The sequence below is a fragment of the Nerophis lumbriciformis genome, linkage group LG13 (genome assembly GCF_033978685.3).
Source record: "Nerophis lumbriciformis linkage group LG13, RoL_Nlum_v2.1, whole genome shotgun sequence".
In the NCBI taxonomy this organism is placed as follows: domain Eukaryota; kingdom Metazoa; phylum Chordata; class Actinopteri; order Syngnathiformes; family Syngnathidae; genus Nerophis; species Nerophis lumbriciformis.
In genome coordinates this window covers 40,869,493-40,880,915 of record NC_084560.2, presented here as the reverse complement: position 1 = coordinate 40,880,915, position 11,423 = coordinate 40,869,493, and positions in this window count along the sequence as shown.

Below are 11,423 nucleotides of genomic sequence, written 5' to 3'. Positions count from 1 at the left end.
AAAAAAAAAAAAAGAGTTGCAGTTTGGTCTACAAACAAAAGTTGTGATTCCACAATATCATCCAAATATGAGCCCAAATGGGCGTTCTCGTAACGGTGGGGATTCCTGTTTTCACAGACTGGAACGCCTTTTTCTTAATGTCTGTCCAGAGTTTCAAAAAGAGATCTTTAGTCTGTACGGGTGGCTTGGTACTAACTAACTAACTAAGCCATCTAAAGAATGTTGGTCCAAGGAAGAGTTAGTTAAGGTTAGGATGATGGTGATGAGAAAGATGATACAGTCGTTATAAAAATACAACAACAAAAAACAATAGTCAATTTACGGACATAATCTCTCATCAAATGTTTACATACCACAATGTAAGACTGCCAATATGAAAGGAGAAATGACAAATTGCCAAACTATACGCGACTGAATGTTTAAACCAGAGCTCGGCAAATTAGGGCCCGGGGGCCACAAGCGGCCCGTTAAGCTTTTCAATCTGGCCCGCCGGACATTCCCAAATATTTTTTTTAGATCTTTAAGATGGAAAGTGTAGCTGCCATTATGATGTGCAGTGATGTTTTCTAATTACCATAAGTCTTGAACTATACAACGTATTTCAATGGTTGGAATCTGCACTTTTGCATGATATTTTAGTGACTAGTGTTGCCCTGATACCAATATTATTTAGCTACTTTTCGATACTTTTCTAAATAAAGGGGACCAGAAAAAATTGCGTAATTGGCTTTATTTTAACAAAAAATCTTAGGGTGTGGTGGACCGGTACTTTTCAGAGGCGGTATGGTACCGAATATGATTAATTAGTATCGCGGTACTATACTAATACCAGTATACCGTACAACCCTACTAGTTACTATGGTAATCTACGTCACAGCAGGTCAGACGAGGCACCAAACAGTGTGGGTGGGGAGCGTTTCCACAGAGTGTTTCCAGAGCCTGAAATGTGGGAGTCAGGGACAGACGCGGAAGGAGATTTTTACTAGAAAGTTCTAAAGCTTAGTGATATATCAGATTGTAGATGCTTTTTGTTTTTTTACCCTTCACGTTGATATTTCTGTTATGATCCGCTGCCCGGATCATATTTCTGTTTGGGTTTTCGGGTCACGTGTGTTTTCTGTTAGTCTTGGACTCATTTTGTTCTTGTCTGTGCACCTTTGAGTTGGTTGCCATAGTTACATATTAACTCCACCTGCCGCTTGTGTTTCTGACGCGCACCTGTTGTAATCACTGACATTATTTAAGCCTGCCTTTTCCAGTCAGTCAGCCTGGTTTCACGCGACTGCTAAGTAAGTTTTTGCTTGTCTCCTAGCCCCTGCTAAATGTCATAGTCATTGCTAAGTTGTAGCCTTAGCTTCCGGTGCGCTTTGCATCTTTCTCAGTCGGTTTGTTTTCTGTTTTGTACCTGTTTTGTGTTGTTTTATTATTAAATCAAGTTATTACCTGCAAGTACTGTCCGGATTCGTCCCTTGCATCTTGGTAGAACAAAACCCTGCATCATCATGCGCCCCGAACGTGACAATTTCGCTGTGTTTGTTGCATTTTGCTTGATTGTAAATATGTGGATTGAGAGGGGGTGTGACGTTCATGTTGTCAATATTCAGTGTTTTATCATTCATAGAAAAAAATTTAATTCCATTCCGTTTTTAAGGCGGTCTGTCATAACATTTTTAGCATTCAATCAGACTTTATTGCGAGGTTTTGTATTAGTTTTCCGAAAAATAGAAATACTGGCTCCCAGACACATTTTTTTCTCTAAATTTGGCCCTCCGTGTCAAAATAATTGCCCAGGCCTGGTTTAAACGCTATCCGGAAAGCCCCGTGGGGCATTATCGTGTCAGGACAAAAACGCCAAGGCTGCAACTGAACCCTTCTTTAATTCCATGAGAGTAAAGTTGTGTGATTTTAACCCCCCCCAAAAAGTAGAATTTTTCAAAATAAAAGCTTTTTTGAGAAAATTTTGAGGGGAAAAAAAAGTTGATTTTCTTTTTGAAGAAAAAGAAAGAACATTTCGAGGCTAAAGTTAAATTCTTACGAGAAAAAGAGGAGCACCGTTATCTTTGCTGAGGCGCTATTTTACTCGTATTGAGATTAGATTGTGCAGGTGTACCTAATGAAGCATCCTTCAGTGCACACAAGAACATGTTGTCAGTGGGGTTGGGGGATGATGCAAACAGCGCGGGAAAAAAAAGCTCCAAACGCGATGACCTCATCCGTCATTCTCGCATGCCTCGATGCGACGAGAGACACCCTGAAGAAGACAGAGTCGTATAAAAGAGACAAACAATGATGAATGCCTCTAATGAATTGCTGTTGCTTTGTGGCCTTTGGCTTCCCAAAAACAAGACGTGCGTTGACAAAGTTTGGCACCACTGAGGTGCGTCGGAGGGAATCCAGAGGATGAGTAGAAGGAGAAGAAGCCACGGCCAGACTCATAAGTCACATCATCACTGAGCACAAGTGGTGAAGGTGAATTCTTTTAGCATGTTTCACACTCAACATGTGATGGTCACATGTTTCTCTGCAGCCAACATGACAACTATACCTTGTTGTGTTTGCATGGTGACCACACTGTTCCGTTTTTTAACTATCGGATAGGTCGCTCTAACAAAAGCAATTTGTACATTTGCAGGTCTTTTCGTGTGTTACCAAGCAACAATACCATTTTTGACAAATCATCCAACAAACAAGTTTACAGACACAGTACAGGCCAAAAGTTTGGACACACCTTCCCATTCAATGCATTTTCTTTATTTTCATGACTATTTACATTGTAGATAGTCACTGAAGGCATCTAAACTATGAATGAACACATGTGGAGTTATGTACTTAACAAAAAAAGGTGAAATAACTGAAAACATGTTTTATATTCTGGTTTCTTCAAAATAGCCACCCTTTGCTCTGACTACTGCTTTGCACACTCTTGGCATTATTTCCATGAGCTTCGAGCACACCTGTGAAGCGAAAACCATTTTCAATCAAACAAACAGTCTGGAGCAAAGGTCATAGAAGTTTCTTAAGCGCAAAAAATATAACTAAAGTGGTGAAGCTGTATTTTCATTTGCACTTTAATTTTATTGACGGTTTATTCAAGAAACTGTCAGGCTTGTCCCTGACAGTTTGGTCAAGTTTTAGTTTTATTTCCTGTCAGCACTCTTATTTTGGTTCACTTTCCTGTTTGTCTCTCTGAGTGCTGTCCCCTCAGCTGTGGCTGATTGGCACCTGGCCACACCTGGTGTCAATCAGCCAGCTGCTATTTAAACCTGCCTTCCCCTCCAGTCAGTGTTGGATTATTGTAGTGTCTACCTGTCAATGTCACTAATACTTGTTGATGTCATTTCTACCTGTCGATATCATTACAGCTACTATTTGTCCTTGTACCTGTCGTCGTAGCGGTAAGCTGTTCCTGTTAGCTATTTGTAGTTTGCTTTCTCCTTGCTCTTTTGTTTCGTGTTTTCTTGTTAGCCATTAGCTGTTTCCAGTTTTTTTTTGTTTGCTGGTTCCTGTTTTCAGTTTTGGCTATTCATAGTTCCTGGTTTGTGTTTTTACTTTTATTTTATGAACATTAAATCATGTTTTCCTGCTCAATACCTGCCGCCATCTCTGCATCTTGGGGTTCGTCACCAGCACACTCTGACATTAACATGTGTGTGTGTGTATATATATATATGTCTTAATAAGGTTATCCAAAAAATAGTGCTCGATACCGTAGTAGAGCGCAATATATGTATGTGTGGGAAAAAAAATCACAAGACTATTTCATCTCTTTAATGGGAGCATTCGCATACCATGGTTTATATAGGGCACAGAGTGGGTGGGTACAGGCTGGCCTAGGGGCGTGGTGATTGGCTCATGTGTTACCTAGGAGGTGTTTCCGTCTATGGCGGCATGTTGTTACAATTTCGCTGCGCTTGTTGAGGGATGACAGGTCTGGACGGTAAATAATAAACAGTTTCTCTTTCAAGCATAGGTTGCATCTTTTATTACCACTATTGTAAGGTGTGCTGGATGCAAGAATTTGCCATGTTATTGAATATTCAACATTATTGTCTTTGAGGTCCCAAATGTGTTTGCTGAGTTCTGTGGTATTTCGCAGGTTTTTGTTCCTGAAAGAAGCCTTGTGATTGTTCCATCTGGTTTTGAATTCTCCCTCGGTTAATCCTACATATGTGTCGGATGTGTTAATGTCCTTGCGTATTACCTTATATTGGTAGACACCTGATGTTTGTAAGCACCCCCTGTTGAGAGGGCAATCAGGTTTCTTTCGACAGTTACATCCTTTGTTGGTTTTGGAGTCGCTCTGTCTGGGGGTCGACGGCTCATTTGCAATTGTTTTGTTGTGGTTTGAGATGATTTGTCGTATATTGTTCATGCAGCTGTAGCTCAATTTAATGTTGTTCTTGTTGAATACTTTTCTTAGGGTGTTGTCTTTGGGAAAGTGTTTGTCAATCAGATTGAGGAATTTGTGTCCAATGTTTGTTGAGACGTTTTTGCTGTATGGGGGGGTTGTACCAGATGATGTCATTTCGTTTTCTGTTCTTTTTTGGATGGTTTCCTGGCGTGGGTTCATAGGTGAGGGTGAGGGTGAAATAGTCTTGTGATTTTTTTTCCCACACATACATATATATATATATATATATATATATATATATATATATATATATATATATATATATATATATATATATATATATATATATATATATATATATATATATATATATTATTAATTATCATTGCAGTTACACTTTATTTATTAATTTTAGCCCTGGATAATTGTATGTAACTGTATGTTTTGTCAGTATTCATGAATCTCTTCTTTTGCAGTATATTTGATGAGTAATTATTTTTGTAATCAGCCTGACCTAAGCCTCGATTATAATCTTTATGATTAACACATGCTTTCGTATCATTTGGCAAGTTGTATGCTATTAAACTGTAAGTAGGTTAAATATAATTATTGAATATGATGAAAATCAGGAGTAAGATTACTAATTCCGTGTTAATATTTGAGAGAGCCCCGGGTCCTCACTGTTTTGCACACTCTTGGTATTCTCTCGATGAGCTTCAAGAGGTACCGGTAGTCACCTGAAATGGTTTTCACTTCACAGGTGTGCTTGAAGCTCATGGAGAGAATGCCAAAAGTGTGCAAAGCAGTAATCAGGGCAAAGGGTGGCTATTTTGAAGGAACTACATAACTCCACATGTGTTCATTCATAGTTTTGATGTGACAATCTACAATGTAAATAGTCATGAAAATAAAGAAAACCCATTGAATGAGAAGGTGTGTCCAAACTTTTGGCTTGTACTGTACATGTTGCTCCATCTTACTGTGCCACACGACCATACTATTTTCTTCTGTAGGATGATGGGGTTCATGCATCGATTGTCTCTTCCTCCACAAAAACAGATATAACAAATATAAATTCATTTTCTTGACCAGTGTCAAGTGAATTATATCTGTAAAGCGCTTGTTCTCTTTACATTGAGAAACAAACCCATAATCTACATTTAAGCTAAAAACGTAGCACCATTATGGGTGGCACTGGGAGCAAGGTGGGTGAAATGTCTTGCCCAAGGATGACAGAAGCTGGATTCGCACCAGGACCTCTCAAGTTTATGGCTACCATCTGCCATGTGAGCCACGACGCCCCGTGGTAGTTTAAATACAACACAATACACATTATAGGTTGTATTAAGTCATGTGACTTTTAACTACCATGGCTGAGTACGCAAGGGGCCTAGAGCAGTGGTTCTTAACCTTGTTGGAGGTACCGAACCCCACCAGTTTCATATGCGCATTCACCCTTCTTTAGTGAAAAATAAAATGTTTTTTTTTTCAAATTCAAGACAAAGTTATATGTTTTTGGTAACACTTTAGTATGGGGAACATATTCTAAGTAACGAAGACTTAATTTAGAGTTCTTTGGACACTAGGGGAACATATAAGTAATAAAGACTTAATTTAGAGTTATTTGGACACTACGGGAACATATTCTAAGTAACAAAGACTTAATTTAGAGTTATTTGGTTAGGGTTAGGGTTATAATAAGGCCATGCCGAATAAGGCATTAATAAGTACTAGAGATCCGCGGATAGGCAATTATTTCATCCGCAACCGCATCAGAAAGTCGTCAACCATCCGCAATCCACCCGATCTAACATTTGATCAGAACCGCATCCGCCCGCACCCGCCCGTAGTTATATATCTAATATAGACGATGCAAGGCATTAGTGAGGTTATAAAGCTTTTGCCTGTTAAAGAAAGGAGACTGATCCAATGCAGTACAGACATTCGCGTGCCACGCTGTCACGACCCAGACGCACACCAGTGCGCAATCATATGGGAGCCGCGCTGAGCGCACCTCCAAGCACGTCTCGCTGCCGGCGACGGCCGGGTATATGGGCCCGACGCTCCAGCGCCATCCATTTTCAGGGCTAGTTGATTCGGCAGGTGGGTTGTTACACACTCCTTAGCGGGTTCCAACTTCCATGGCCACCGTCCTAGCTGCTGTCTATATCAACCAGGGTGAGCCCCACCCCTTTCGTGAGCGCACTGCGCGCGGAGTGACCCCTGTTACGCGCCCCCGGCAACAGGGGTGGCGGGCAGGTAAGCTGCGCGGGCGGAACGCGCGGAGTGACCCCTGTTACGAGCCCCCGGCCACGGGGGTGGCGGGCAGGTAAGCTGCTTACCTGCTGCGCGTAACAGCGGCCGCGGCGAAGGCGGACGAGGCGGGGTGTCGGTGCGGTGGGCGCGGTGGTGACCCTGGACGTGCGTCGGGCCCTTCTCACGGATCGCCTCAGCTACGGCTCCCGGTGGGGCCCTCTCGGGGAAAAGGGCCTCGGTCCCGGACCCCGGCGAGGCGTCCCTTCTCCGCTCCGTAAAAGTGTCCATCTCTTTTTTTTTTTTTCTTCTGTTGTGGCATATGCTGCAGGTGCCTGCTCGTTTTTCGTATGTGGGTAACAACATTTAACTATGTATATATATTTCCGAATTGGTTTAACTGCCACCCGCCTGAATCTATTTAAAATCTAATTTTTTTTTATTTCAACCACCCGACCCGACCCGACCCGCGGATAAAATCTAATTTTTTTAAATTTCATCCGCCCGATCCGCGGATAATCCGCGGACTCCGCGGTTGTGCCCGCAAACCGCGCATCTCTAATAAGTACTTAATATGGGGCGGTGTGGCGTAGTGGGTAGAGCGCCCGTGCCAGAAACCTGAGGGTTGCGGGTTCGCTCCCCGCCTCTTGACATCCAAATCTCTGCCGTTGTGTCCTGGGGCATGACACTTCACCCCCGGTGCCGCTCACACTGGTGAATGAATGATGAATGAGTGATAGGTGGTGGTCGGAGGGGCCGTAGGCGCAAACTGGCAGCCTCGCTTCCGTCAGTCTACCCCATACTTGCCAACATTGAGACCTCCGATTTCGGGAGGTGGGGGTGGGGGCGTGGTCGGGGGTGGGGCAGGGCGTGGTTAAGAGGGGAGGAGTATATTGACAACTAGAATTCACCAAGTCAAGTATTTCATATATATATATATATATATACACATATGTATATATCCTGAAAATATGCAAACAAAACTGTGTTTAGATAATTGATACTTCAAACTTGCATAAATAAATATTAAGGAATATAACATAACTTGGCTTCTGAGAGCTTCAAAATGTAATGAATAAAATGCTAAAGCTGTTGATAAACAAGCAATTATTTTAATAATTAAATATGGTCATTTTAAATGAATTATTATAATTTAAAATTAAATTAATTATTTCAAATATGTTTATTTTAATGTATAATTCTATGGCTGGATGTAATAAGGAGTCAGAAAAAATAAAAATAAAAATAAAATTAATTTTGATGTTTTTAGAAAAATATAGTAAAAATGTATTTAGTTTTTTTTTTTTAAATTAATAAATATATTTAGTTTTAGGTAAGATAAACATAATAATACAATTTATCTCTAGTCTGGATGATTTATTTCTTGTCACCCTGTTGTCCTCCCGTCGTGAAAAAAGGCTGTCCTCACTCAGGTCCGCATGGAGCTGGAGGGGGCGTGGCCTCCAGCCTCGGCTGAAAATCGGGAGATTTTCGGGAGAATATTTGTCCCGGGAGGTTTTCGGGAGAGGCGCTGAATTTCGGGAGTCTCCCGGAAAATTCGGGAGGGTTGGCAAGTATGGTCTACCCCAGGGCAGCTGTGGCTACAAATGTAGCTTACCACCACCAGGTGTGAATGAATGATGGGTTCCCACTTCTCTGTGAGCGCTTTGAGTATCTAATAATAGAAAAGCGCGATATAAAATCTAATCCATTATTATTATTATAATTATTATTAATGACTAGTTAAGAGCCAATATGTTACTAATTTGCATGTTAATAAGCAACTAATTAATGGTGAATATGTTCCCCATACTAAAGTGTCACCATGTTTTATTATTGGTGCACAAAATGAACCGTGCATGAACATCACCTTGTTCAAACAACAAAACCAACACAGTGCATAAACTCACAACAAATTACACACCTGCAAATCAGTCAGCTGTTGCCGTATCCGCAATACGCCGATAGGGAGAAGTTTTTATTTACACGATGAGTCGGGTGTGTCTTGACCTCCGCCGAACCCCTGAGCCCGACTCACCGAACCCCTAGGGTTCCATCGAACCCAGGTTAAGAACCACTGGCCTAGAGTTTACCACTAAAAGCAGGTACGAGCAAAAACTGCTAAACTAAGCAATGGAATCTATCTCTATACTTTTATCAAAAAAAGATTTGTCGAGTGATCTCTAGGATTATACGTCGGTCGCGTTCCAAGACATGTCGAACTATCTGTTGTTCGACAAAGCACATGAAATAAATTTTCTACCGCTTGTTACTCTCTGTGTCTCCTAGCCGCTCAGGCAAATCATATTGTCTAAAAATGCATTTTCCCATTGACATACTTGCCAACCCTCCCGGATTTCCCGGGAGACTCTCCCGAAAACCTCCCGGGACAAATTTTCTGCCAAAAATCTCCCGAAATTCAGGCGGAGCTGGAGGCCACGCCCCCTCCAGGTTTATTGTTAGGCAGTTTCATTAACGTCCTCCCAGCACGGCAACAACACACAACAACAGCAGTCACGTTTTCGTCTACCGTAAAGCAGTTTGTCTGCCGTAAACAGCAATGTTGTGACACTCTTAAACAGGACAATACTGCCATCTACTGTACATGCATATGTGACATTAACATCCAGGGCTTTTAGAGAGTGCAGTGCACAACTGCGCACACAACAAGGAGACGAAGCAGAATGCATCATGAGAGAGGGTGTTCAGCATGGTTAGAAAAATAGTGACAGAGAATAGAACAAGGATGGACAATTCAACCCTTAACTCAACAATGAGTAGATGAGTGTTATGTGTGTGTGTATATGTGGAAATAAATGAACACTGAAATTCAAGTATTTATTTTATATATATATATATATATATATATATATATATATATATATATATATATATATATATATATATATATATATATATAATAAAATATATATATATATATATATATATATATATATATATATATATATATATGTATGTGTGGGGAAAAAAAATCACAAGACTATTTCATGAGATGAAATAGTCTTGTGATTTTTTTCCCCCACACATACATATATTGCGCTCTACTACGGTATCGAGCACTATTTTTTGGATAACCTTATTAAGACATATATATATATATATATATATATATATATATATATATATATATATATATATATATAGCTAGAATTCACTGAAAGTCAAGTAGTCAAGTATTTCTTATATATATATATGAAATACTTGACTTGGGGAATTCTAGCTGTAAATATACTCCTCCCCTCTTAACCACGCCCCCAACAACGCCCCCCGCCACCCCCACCCCCCACCTTCCGAAATCGGAGGTCTGAAGGTTGGCAAGTATGCCCATTGATAACGTGACATAGCGCTCTTTCAGTCAAATAGTGCACATCAATTAGTGCGCGAGAAATATAAAGAAAGAAAGAAAGAAAGAAAGAAATATATACAGTCTGGCCCCCGGCCAAATTGTTTTAACCCAATGCGGCCCCCAAGTCAAAAAGTTTTAGGACCCCTGGTGTAAATCTTCTAATTCAATGTGCCGGTCCGCCACAAAATGTTCAGTAAATCTGACATAGCTTCAGCGTTATCCTGTTAGCTAACAAACAAACAAACAAACAAACAAACAAACGCGTTCGCATTCTCGTGCTCGGTGGAAGTCATTAAAAAGTTTGTTGTGATAGAAGCACGCGCTTGTCGTGGTATGCGAGCTCTGAATGCTCAGGGGAAATAAGGGGGTTGCCCTAAGAAGGGCTTAGCGGGTCAAAAGTTTAAGAAGCACAATTACCTGCAGAGACCTCGGCTGACCCCCCCAAATTTCTCTCCTTCTGTTGCCTCACGCACACACCTTACAGCTGGTAGACCATACTTGCCAACCTTGAGACCTCCGATTTCGGGAGGTGGGGGGCGGGGGGCAGGGCGGGGGCGTGGTTAAGAGGGGAGGAGTATAGCTACAGCTAGGATTCACCAAGTCAAGTATTTCATATATATATATACACACACTGTATATATATACTGTATATATATATATATATATATATATATATATATATATATATATATATATATATATATACAAGAAATACTAAGTCAAGTATTTCATATTATATATATATATATATATATATATATATATATATATATATATATATATATATAAAATAAATACTTGAATTTCAGTGTTTATTTATTTACACATATACACACACATAACACTCATCTACTCATTGTTGAGTTAATGGTTGAATTGTCCATCCTTGTTCTATTTGTCACTATTTTTCTAACCATGCTGAACGACCTCACTGATGATGCATTTGCTGTGTGGCACGCAAAAAGTGCTTTCATCAAATGCACTAGATGGCAGTATTGTCCTGTTTAAGAGTGTCACAACATTGCTGTTTACGGCAGACGAACTGCTTTATGGTAGACGAAATGCTGTTGTTGTGTGTTGTTACCGCGCTGGGAGGACGTTAATGAAACTGCCTAACAATAAACCCACATGAGGAACCAAGAACTCGCCCTCGATCATTCTACAGTTATAACGTGATTGGGCAGGTACGCTGTTTATATTGTGTGCCTGAATTTCGGGAGAAAATTTGTCCCGGGAGGTTTTCGGGAGAAGCGCTGAATTTCGGGAGTCTCCCGGAAAATCCGGGAGGGTTGGCAAGTATGAGGTAGACCCTCCCTCCCTACACCACTGTGGGACGTAAGTTTGTTGTGCTGACACGGTCCCGTCAAAGAGCCACAACGCACACACATTGTGTAGCTATGTGTGTGCAGGAGGGGCCGTGCACGCGGCAACTAAATGGACCTGAGACAATGC